The sequence below is a fragment of the Drosophila pseudoobscura genome, chromosome X, assembly GCF_009870125.1.
Source record: "Drosophila pseudoobscura strain MV-25-SWS-2005 chromosome X, UCI_Dpse_MV25, whole genome shotgun sequence".
NCBI classification, from domain to species: domain Eukaryota; kingdom Metazoa; phylum Arthropoda; class Insecta; order Diptera; family Drosophilidae; genus Drosophila; species Drosophila pseudoobscura.
Window position 1 is genome coordinate 53,811,753 of NC_046683.1, and position 10,519 is coordinate 53,822,271.

A 10,519-nucleotide genomic window follows, 5' to 3' on the forward strand; every position below is an offset into this window, starting at 1 on the left:
TACCCTCCGAAGGGCTAGGGTTCCCATTGATTTCTGTATGGATTTGCCACAAATATGTGTTTGAAATATATATAAAAGGCTTAAAGTCCAATACAAAATTTTAAAATAATTTATTTAAATATTAAAAACACCTGTGGGGGGGCACTACCGATGTTTGAACTCCTAAAAATTTCTAGATAATTTTTGTGTACGTATCCTTCGTGTAGAGCATACAATCTTCGTGCTCACAAACGAATTTCCATTGCATTTCCAAAAGTACTTACAAATGTATTTTTGATTTTTTTTTTTCTTTTCACGGATTTTTCAATTTATTTGTGTGTATTTGCATATGCAATAATTTACAGACGAGGAGTAGAAAAGGTTTTTAAACGCAATGGATATTTCAATATTTTGGTGAAACGAATCGAATGCAAGTTTGAGTAACATTTAATAAGCAGTAAAATCGTGGCCGCTTCTTGGTTTTCTTTTCTTGGTCTATTTTTGGTTCCCCTTTTGGCTGCTCGTCATTCCTTTTCAATTTCAAGAGCCATTAAAGAGTGTGTGTGCATGCAATTAAGTCGACTGAAAATTTCATAAAGATAACAATCGACAAGAACAAGAAATAAACATGGCGAGCACAGATCGGATCGGATCGGATCACCACAGACGCAATAGACAGGCAAGACAGGCCTCTCCCCGCCCCGCCTCGTCAGTCCGTCAGTCAGTCAACACTTCAAATAAAAAAAAAAAGAAGAACAAGAAGAAAAAACTTGGACCAGAGCCTACATTAATTTGCATTTAAAAACTGTTTTTAGTAGCATTAAAAACAAACATCGTTGAGGGGGACCCCAGCACTACTTATAAGGGGGAGCACACACACACACACACACACACGGCGCGGGCACACTCCGATCGAGAGGCCGGGGAGACGCGCGCGAGACCATTAACAAAGTGTCTCCAGATGTGCGTCTCTGCGCGATCTATTCTGCGATCCACGGGCAGCATCATATTTAACATAACATAAAAAGATGAAAAGTTTATTATGATTGTTGCTGCTCGCTGCTCGCTGCTCGCTGCTGGTGCTGTTGTTATTAGCTTAAAGAAATGGTTATGGGACAAGCGCACGCCATCAAATGTCAAATGCCAGCCAGCCAGCCAGCCAGCAGCAGAAGCGCCCAGTCGGTCGGTTGGTTGGTTGGTTGGTCGGTCACACTGTGTCCAAATGCCTGATGAGCAGAGGCCCGGGGCAACAGCTCCACACGAGGGCCTCCTCAAGAGTGTTTTCGACTCGCAGGTGAAACTTTAATAGTTCTTCCAGAGGTTTTGATTCTAAAATAAATACAAAATATATATGTTAATAAAAATATGAATATAAAACAATATACATATACATATATAAAAACAAGAAATATAGATATACACAAATATAAACATACAAAATTATAAATAGAAATATAAGAATATAAATAATAAAAAAAAAACAGAAATATAGAATTAAATAATATAAATATAAAAAAAATTAAAATATAAAAGAATATATATCTATATAAAATAAAAATATAGAATTAATTAATATAAAAATAAAAAAATATAAATATAGAAAATATAAATACATATAATAAAATAGAATTAAATAATATAAATACTAATATATAATAAATATTAGCTTGAAAACCCACTTTATTCCAGAAATATTTTTTTTATATTTTATTTTTTAAGCTTAAAAATATTATTATAAGAATTCATATAGACAGTTATTTACTTAAATTTAATACTTTTTTATAAAAGATTACATAAAAGTGCTTTTAATAATTTAAACTTATTTGTTTTTATATTTTATTTCTATTTTATTTCTATTTTTTATATTATCTATATTTATTTTTATTTTTTTTTTTTATTATCTATATTTATTATTTTTTTTTTTGTATAAATTAATCAATATTTTTTTTACCTAAAGTTTGTTCCATGTTTATGGATAGAATTGATGAAGAATTCGAGGGCATTACTAAATTTTGGGGCCTTGAGATGTTCTATATCTCCATGTTCTAGTTCTGTTCCACAATTTGAGGAACTCTTGCGTTAACCCACGGCAGGCCGTACCCTGATCTTGTCATAAAACGTTCAGAGTCATCAAAGTTGCACTTTATTGGAAACGATCGCTGTTGTTGTTGTTGCTGTTGTTGTTTGGGTGTCGCTGCTGCACGTGTTCATCGTCATCGTCATCAGCATTAGCGGGTCTGTTGTATTAGGCGAGAACAGAGAGACAGAGACCCCAAGACACAGACGGAGGGACAGACAAGTGGAAGAAAGATCAGAGTGGATCGCGTTGCTGTGTGCTCTTTGCACTCAACATAATCATAGAAATTATGGGGCTGCCTGCGATCTCCTCTCCTGGCCAAATGGCGTTGGCATCGCGTCATAAGCGGCTGGGCTAATAGTAGACCCCGCATGGGGTCGTCTCCCGAGGCAACCGAGACATCTGCTCACAAAAGAAATAAAGTCAAAGCATTATTATGATTGGGGCGGGATGGAACCATCAGCGGACCATCGGCGGCAGTGGAACAGTTAGTTTTTTCCCTCAGTGATTATCATTTGATTGAGCTGAACGGTAGCTTATGGGTTCTTAATGAACTTAAAGCTGGACAAAATATATATTTATATATTATTTGTGTGATATTTGTAAATATGCAAAGACTTTTGAATGGAGACTGAGTCCAACCGGAAGTACACTCGTATACGCTTTGATATAAATTCGTAGAAATAATTCCCTATCGATCGAATGGAAAAAACATCTCCGAGCCTCCATTGGGCTTATCCCCGAAAAGATTCAGATTTATTGTAGAGGCAGACACACGCACACGCACGGGGCAAGAGGCAAGAGGCAAGCGCCTCAAGTGTTGTCACAGAACGGCATTACATGGATTTCTTTTTGTCAGTCTTTCCTTCGTTTTTCCGTTCGCCAAGTGGCATGAAACACTTGACACTTGCCGCTGACTTGTGGCATGAGCCGCCCTAACATGTGGGGGCTGCCTCAGTCCCAGCCTCAGCTTCTGTTTCTGTTTCTTTTTCTGTTGCCTGCCTCTGCACCGAAGATCATCTTGTTTCAAGAGATCTTTCCACAGAAAATTTGTTTGCCGCTCGCTGATTGCCTGTCGGTTGTTAGAAAAATATTATTTTCTTTATGTTTTCACATATTCCTGGGGGGATCTATGGTGGTGGTGGGGGGTGGGAGGGGGGTGTGGGGGGACAAAGCCGCTGCCGCTGTCAGTCAGTCAGTCGGTGGCGGGGTTCTCGCTCGAGTGAAAGTTGATGTGCATGAAAAGTTTTAATTGCGCGTCGAGTTTGTGGCCCTGCAACACTGGGTGGCAGGGTCGCACTTTATTTTCCCCCCTCCTTCTCCTGCTCCTCATGTTTTTCTGTATTTTTCTACAATTTTTTTGGGTCATTTTTTCCCTCTAATAGCCCCACAAAAAGTGAGGCAGCAGCAGCAGCAGCATCTTTGTTTCGTGTCAAATGAAGTGTGGCATGTGCTGGAGATGTGAAGATGTGTCTCTCGTGAACTCTCTGCGGGGGTTTGCCGGAGCGCACGCGCCCCCCTGATCGCTGGCTCCGATCAATCCCCAAAAGATGTGGGAGTAGCCGATGACTGTCCGAAATACTGGCCACAGATAAAGATCGGACTAGTCCACTGTCGCGTGCTGAGCTCCAAAGCCATGATGATAAACCAATTTTAAAGAGCCAACGAATCGTTCATTTGTAGTGCCTGTGGGTTTGGTATCAAATATTGCATATTACTGGCATATATTATTAATATGAAATTAGTGCTTTTTAACACTGGGAAAATGGTCTGGACATTTTAGTATTTACATTTAAAATTAAGTATTTAAGTATTAAGTATTTAGTGTTATTTAATTTAAATATATTCTATATTGAAATATATTAATTTAAAATATTATAATTATTTTTTTTATATATTCATGGAAATTTGTAGTATTTTTATTTAAAATTAAGTAATTATTTAATGTAATTTAATTTAAATATATTTCATAATGAAATATATTAATTTAATAATATTATTGTTATTATATTAATATAATTATAAATATTAATATTTTATATGAATCGAAATTTAATTATTCACATTTAACGTTAAATATTTATTCAATGTTATTTAATAGAAATATATTTCAGATATGAATATATTTCAATTATATTTAATTAATTGAATTTAAAGTTAAATTAATTTAAATATATTTCATAGTTAAATTAAATATTTTTATATTTATATTAAATATTTTCGTATTTATATTAAAAATATTTTCATATTTATATTTAATGTAATTCCTTTAAGTTTAATATATATTTTAAATTCTTTTATATCTTAATTATATATGGGCTGCATTAAAAAGACTTTTTGAATACATTTTTGTTGAAATCAAAGTGATTTATATATAAATTCTCCAAGCCGAGTATTTTACTGCCATTCCATATTTCCCCCAAAGGGAGGGACATACTGTTATCCCATCAAAAAATCTCCCAATTGAATGGTTTTATGCGTACAACACTTTTATTACAGATTCGTACAAGTTGGTCGAACCAATCGTTTAAAGATCTCGACTTTGATCATCAATTTCCAGTGCACGGCAGTGCTCGGCGCTCACACGAAAAAACAACCATAACAAATTTATAAACTACTACATATTTCCATTTCCATTTGTGTTTCTGTTTATTTTCTTTTGATGGAGTTTGCCACACATTTAGGCGGAACATAAAAAACGGTGATGTTTGAATGGACCAAAGATGCCAGCACGCAGGGGCCGCCTCACACTTTTGATCGGTTTGATGATCAGTAAACCGAGAAAGACAAACTACAGCCAACGAGTGGTCAAATGGTCAAATGGTCAAAAGCTAATAAATTACCAAAAACCCAACGCTTTATGGCACCTTCTTCTTGGATCGGCTGGGATCGGAATGGGACGGGGAATGGAGAGGGGGGGGATGGGGGAAGCATATCCATCAAAATGTAGATCAAGTTGTGGTGATAAAAAGTTCGTTTCACATTAATTATAAGTTTTTAAAACTACATTAAAAACATTTCATTTCACATTTTGATTGAAGATCGGCGATCCATTCATTCCGGGAACAGTTTCCATTATTTTGGGGCTAATTCTGTTGTAGATCATAGATTTTTTTCAACAAACTATCTCTCCTCCCCCCCCTCTCTTTTGGGCCTCAACTTAATTGCCTTCTTTTTAGCTCTTGTTTACCTCTATAAATTTTAATTTAATTTTTTTTTTGGGTGGCTTCGTTCTTGTAATAATTTTTACGATTTCATTTTCTCTTTTTTTTTTTGGTGTGGCAATTATGTCTTTCTTTGGAGAACACTTTATTTCCTGGAAAGATTTTCCCCTTGGCTCTACTAATTGCATTCCTTTGCTCGAAATTCTGTGGCTTTTTGGGGGGTTTTATGGGGCTCAAGTCTGCCCTTTTCCATTACCTTTGAGTGGCTATAAAACACAGAGAGGCTCGCTCTTCGACAGGTTTCCGCGGCTGATGGCTGGGTGACATGTTATGGCCCGCTTATCGGTTCCTTCTTATAGAGTCCATTGGAGAGTCTCATTGGGAGCGGGATCTAGAGCGAGAGAGAGAGAGAGAGAGTGTGTTGGATCAAACAACTGTGCAAATAATTGCAGAAAAATAACCAATATATTTTGAAGAGAATGGGCTCTTTAGTATGGCATTATCCCCAGAGCATTATCTCCGCAGCAATGACCGTACAAATAAAAAAATCTACCAGTGCAGTGCCGCACGGAGCACAAGCAAACCCTAACGATTTCATTAAAAATGCAGTCAACTAGAAAAAAACTCAATTAATTTTTCATGTAAAAAAAACTTGATGGTTCAAACACCGCCCCCCTGTCCACTCCCCTCCCCTCCCCTCGTTCCATTGATTTTGTCCAATATGCAATCCGAAAAACAAATTTTTTTTGTGCAAATCATTTGGCAAACAAACACAAATGTGCATAAAATGCCAACAAAGCAACCAAATTGAGGGGATGCAAAGAGATGACCATCAAAAGTCCGGATCAACTCGGGAAAAAACATGAAAAAAACACACAAAAAACGGCCTGACATACAGAACGTTTCATGAGTGCATTGACAAGTGGGTTTGAATGTTATTCATTTAAGAAATTATTATTATTTTTTTTTATTTTATTTTTTTTTTATATATATGTATATTATATTTTATATATATGTATATTATATTTTATATATATATTAATTTTATATGCATTATATTTTTTTAATCAATAACTGAAATTAAGGACTTTGGTGGGAGCACTTTAGTAAGCAAATTATAACAAAAAAAAAACAATTTTTAAATTTAAAAAAAATCAAAGTTGAAAAAGTCATGCAGGCGCATTTAAGAATACAGCGTAACTTTTTTTGTGTTTTTTTTTCTTACCGATTTGCTACCATTTACAACTAAAACTATTTTAATATATTAATATATATTTTAATCCCTTTTTAAGAGTTTTTTAAAATTAATCTTTAAAAATTTACTTTAAATTTTTAATAATTTTTGTATAAACAAATTTTAATTATTATACAAATTTTTAATATTTTTTGTTTGGAGTTTTATAAAATTTAATTTCAAAACTATTTTCTTTTATAAATAAATTTAAATTATTGTACCAATAATACAAATAAAATAATAATAAAAATAAGCAATAATTTTTATATTATTATTTAAATTTCTTTAATATTTATTTATTCATTGTTGTATTTAGCAAATTATAAGCCCTTTGATCTCTGTTTCGACTCTCGACCTTCGGCCTACACTCACGACACGCACTGTACACGTGCATACGTACGTCGCGGGCTTCCTCGACTGAAAAGTGCAGTGATATATATGTATATGTATCCTGATACTGCATTGTCATTGCGTTGGCAACGCGCCGAACGGTCAAGGGGGAGGGGGTGGGGGGAGGGGAATGGGAAACCCCATGGCGCTGCCAGGGGCTTCCCACTCGTACGCGCACTTTTTTATGTAGTTCGCAGTTTTTTGTTGTCGAAAAAAATTGACAGCTCGACCGCAGTGCGTGTGTCTATGTGTGTGTGTATGTGTGTGTGTTGGTGGATGGATATATTGTTATTACATTGCTGTTGCAATTGCAATTCAAGCGCGAAATCATTAATATCCTTGCGCCCTCACCCGTCAGTCCTCCTGCTGCCCCTCCTCCTGCCCCACAAGAGTCGGCTTCCCCCTTTTTTGCGGGCCCTTTTTTGTGGTTGTAGGTCTTTCGAGTCATCGCCTATTTTATGGGGTTTCCAAGAGGGGAAACAGGACCGCGAACTTTTCGACTCACTTAATGAACTTTTTTGCGCGGTGTGGTAGGGGGGCAGGGGGGCAGGGGGGAGGTGGCGAACCGAGACAGTTTATGAAGTTGGCTTGAGGATGTTTGCTTTAAATTTGACCAACAATGAAATAGTGGAAACCGAATTTGCCATCAATCAAAAGGAAGAGCCGCACCCTCCACGAACTATAATTGTATTTCAAGAGCCTTGTCAACTTTCTAGCTCTTCGCGTCCCCCCCTTCCCCTGGGCATCCATCAAAGTCAAGCCGCAGATAAGGTCCTGGGCCAACCCTCCCTCCCACCCACTCCTGCTCAGCCGTCGTAATGGAAGACCCTGATTACACCTTTCAAATATTTCAGCAGCAATTATGCTCATCTCTGGGCTCCGGTCAATGGTCTAATGAAATTATCAATATCCTTCGTTGAGGCCGCCGTTTCCCGGGTGAGTCATCTAAAGGCTCTCTCTCTCTCTCTGTGTGTGTGTGTGTGTGTGTGTGTAATCACCTACTGATGTAAATACAATATTTTCAATATAACCACTTAACGCTTAAATCCAGCCGAAACACACACTCCACACAGACACAGCCCTTGTGCCAGGGGGTAGCAAACAGAAGAAATTTTATCTGACTGGCCTGAGGCGAGGGTTGCCTGAAGAGTACAGACACAACCACATTTTGGATAGTTTTGGGCTATATTAGGGGCATTGAAAACTCTACTTTCTTGTGGCTAAACCAAAGACTAGACCTTTCCGTCACTTTTCCTATTGATATCTCATTGGGTAACCCTCGTGCCCGGTTACGACTACAACGAGCCGCCCTTGTGAGGCGGTGGCGGCACCCAAGTGGCACGACCACCACAACAGTATCAATGCACAAACTGTACCCGTCACCAGTGCTGTCACCGTCACCGTCACACCGTTACACCGTCAATCGGTAAACTGTGTCTATTGAACGGCACACAGTCGGAGAGAGTCAGAGGGGGGGTCTGGCCGAGCGAGCAACCCCCAAAAAGTGCGGCCCGGCCACAATGAGGGTTCAAGATGCCGCGAGTGAACTGTCATATTTGCCGGGGGACCTGAGCCAGAGACCACTGACTGAATGACTGACTGAATGACGAGACGAGAGCTGAGCCTGAAGAGCTCAGGGCTCGGGGCTCGGGACTCAGGGCTGATGGTGGTGGTTGACTTACCAACTGACCATCTGTCTCGGCATCTAGCCTCGGTTCCACCCTTTGTAAAGGGTATCGCGGCTTCGACTCGCCGCGCTCGGGCCCGGGCCCGCCTTTGAGTCGGCATTCAAATGACAGTAACTGTACTGTGCACAAGTGGCATACGCTTCGCCACAGAGCCACAGCTCTGTACAAGTGATTGTTACTTTTCGGTTAGATTTCATTCCAACCCGACGAGTACTTGCTGTTTTTTTTATATTTTCTGTTTGCAGACTTGAAAAAATTTGCATAACTCGTAGCGACAGAGAAACACTTGAGAAATTCCTTTAGAATCTCTCCCCTTCGTGTCTCATTTTGTGTGTTTTTTGTGTTTTTTGCGTTTTTCGGGTTTGAGTCGAGTGTGTCGGCATTTCCCATAGCGAAGGCTGCGCTTAATTGTTTGGAAAGAATTCTTAAGCCCAGGCCATAGAAGGGGTTGCACATCAGGCGACCCTCCGGCGCCCGAGATGGTAGTTGGAAGAGCCTACCCGTCAGGGGACGACCTCCTTGCTGCGGTCTCTTATTCATAATCATTCGGGCTCCCCCCATCACCTGATGTCCGGCCAGGGCCTGCTTAGCCCCTGTCGATGCCTAAGCAAAGCCACTAACTAACCGCAAAATCCCTTTTGTTCAAATGCCCTTGCTCTTGTCGACAATGATAGACGTACTAATTGGCAGAGTTCTCTTCGGTCTCCCAGTGGAGTTCTCCGATCTGGGCTCAATAAAGAAATCATTGATTTGGGCATGGGAGGGAGGGAGGGAGTACGGGGAAGTGCAACCACTGTCCACTGTTGCTGCCACTGCCACTGCCACATCAATAGGCCGCTGGATGCATCAACACTTCAATGAGTGCGACGAGTATGGTCCAGCACAATGCGGCAGAGCACTTCGTCTTGCCACTGCCACTGCCACTGCCACCACAATTATTTCCATTTGATTGTGCAAAGAAGAGTGCGTGGAGGAGCGCTGGGTTCTTTCTTCCTTATGGCCTCATTGTTTGGGGTGACCCTGGTCCATCGTTTATGTGTGGTCATTGCTTGCCTGTGTTTATGGCTCTATATGCTTGAGTGCATTCGGATATGGCCTGGCTATGGATGATGCTGCTGATGCTGATGGTTGCCACTGAAGGAGCTTTCTTTTAGGGCCACGGCCCAAGGCAGAAATTTACATTTTCCGATGACTTAAAGAGACCTAATTGGCGCTGGAATGAAGTACACTCGTTAGAGCCGTAGGAAAGTAGCATAGAAAGCGAACAATTGAATGCCCCTGCTCACAGAGAGATACATCCAGCAATCCACTGGACTGATGGGTGGCTCCAAAGCACACAAGAAGCTCGAGAGCTGGGCCCCAAGGAGCCTCAGAAGAGGTCCAGCATGCCTTCAGATTGTAGGTGGGCCTTCATTTATCGGTGCTCTATCGAACATGCTCCTTCCTGCTCAAAGTACAGTGCCATGCCAGGTGCTACGTCGCCAAATGGTCTGAACCATGCGCCATTCAGCTGGGACCGACCAAACAGAGTCCTAGCCGTTGTGAAATCTGAACTTTTTTCATCCAAAATTCCGCTGAACACATCCCAGAACTGTACTGTAAGCTTTCCATCGACCAAAACACTAAGAACGTCTTCCATTGTGGCTGTTTTCGATCCAAGGTCCGTTAGAATTCAGTACAATTTGCAAGATGTTAAGCCAATCCGTTGGATATGCTGCTGTAGAAATGATCTTGTACTTCGCTAGCTCCTTTGGGAGGTTTTTCCCATGGTTCAAGCTTGCTCTGTGGCCAGAACTTACCCAATCCGTCGAAAACATAGATGTGTGCACAAGTTTCCATCAGCTGCCCTTTAGATACCATCAATAATCAATCCATTTATCAGTTTAAACTGCTTACAAGTGGCTAAGACAGGCCTTGGCCTGCAGCCGCTGTCGACATCTTCGGCCTCAAGGCAATCCAAAGTGTTCTACCTAGAATCGTACATCGG

General features: G+C 39.8%; 1 long non-coding RNA gene across 2 annotated transcripts; it reads right to left on the reverse strand.

Moving 5' to 3' along the window:
- Positions 1-757: 757 nt before the first annotated feature.
- LOC26534103 (uncharacterized) lies at positions 758-10,519 on the reverse strand. 2 transcript variants are annotated; one of them, XR_004470465.1, is made up of 3 exons: positions 10,332-10,519; positions 5,477-5,611; positions 758-1,308 (listed from the first exon to the last, which is right to left on the reverse strand). It is a non-coding gene; the product is annotated as an uncharacterized lncRNA (long non-coding RNA). The 2 variants fall into 2 exon arrangements; XR_004470466.1 differs by lacking the exon at positions 758-1,308 and adding an exon at positions 3,388-3,742.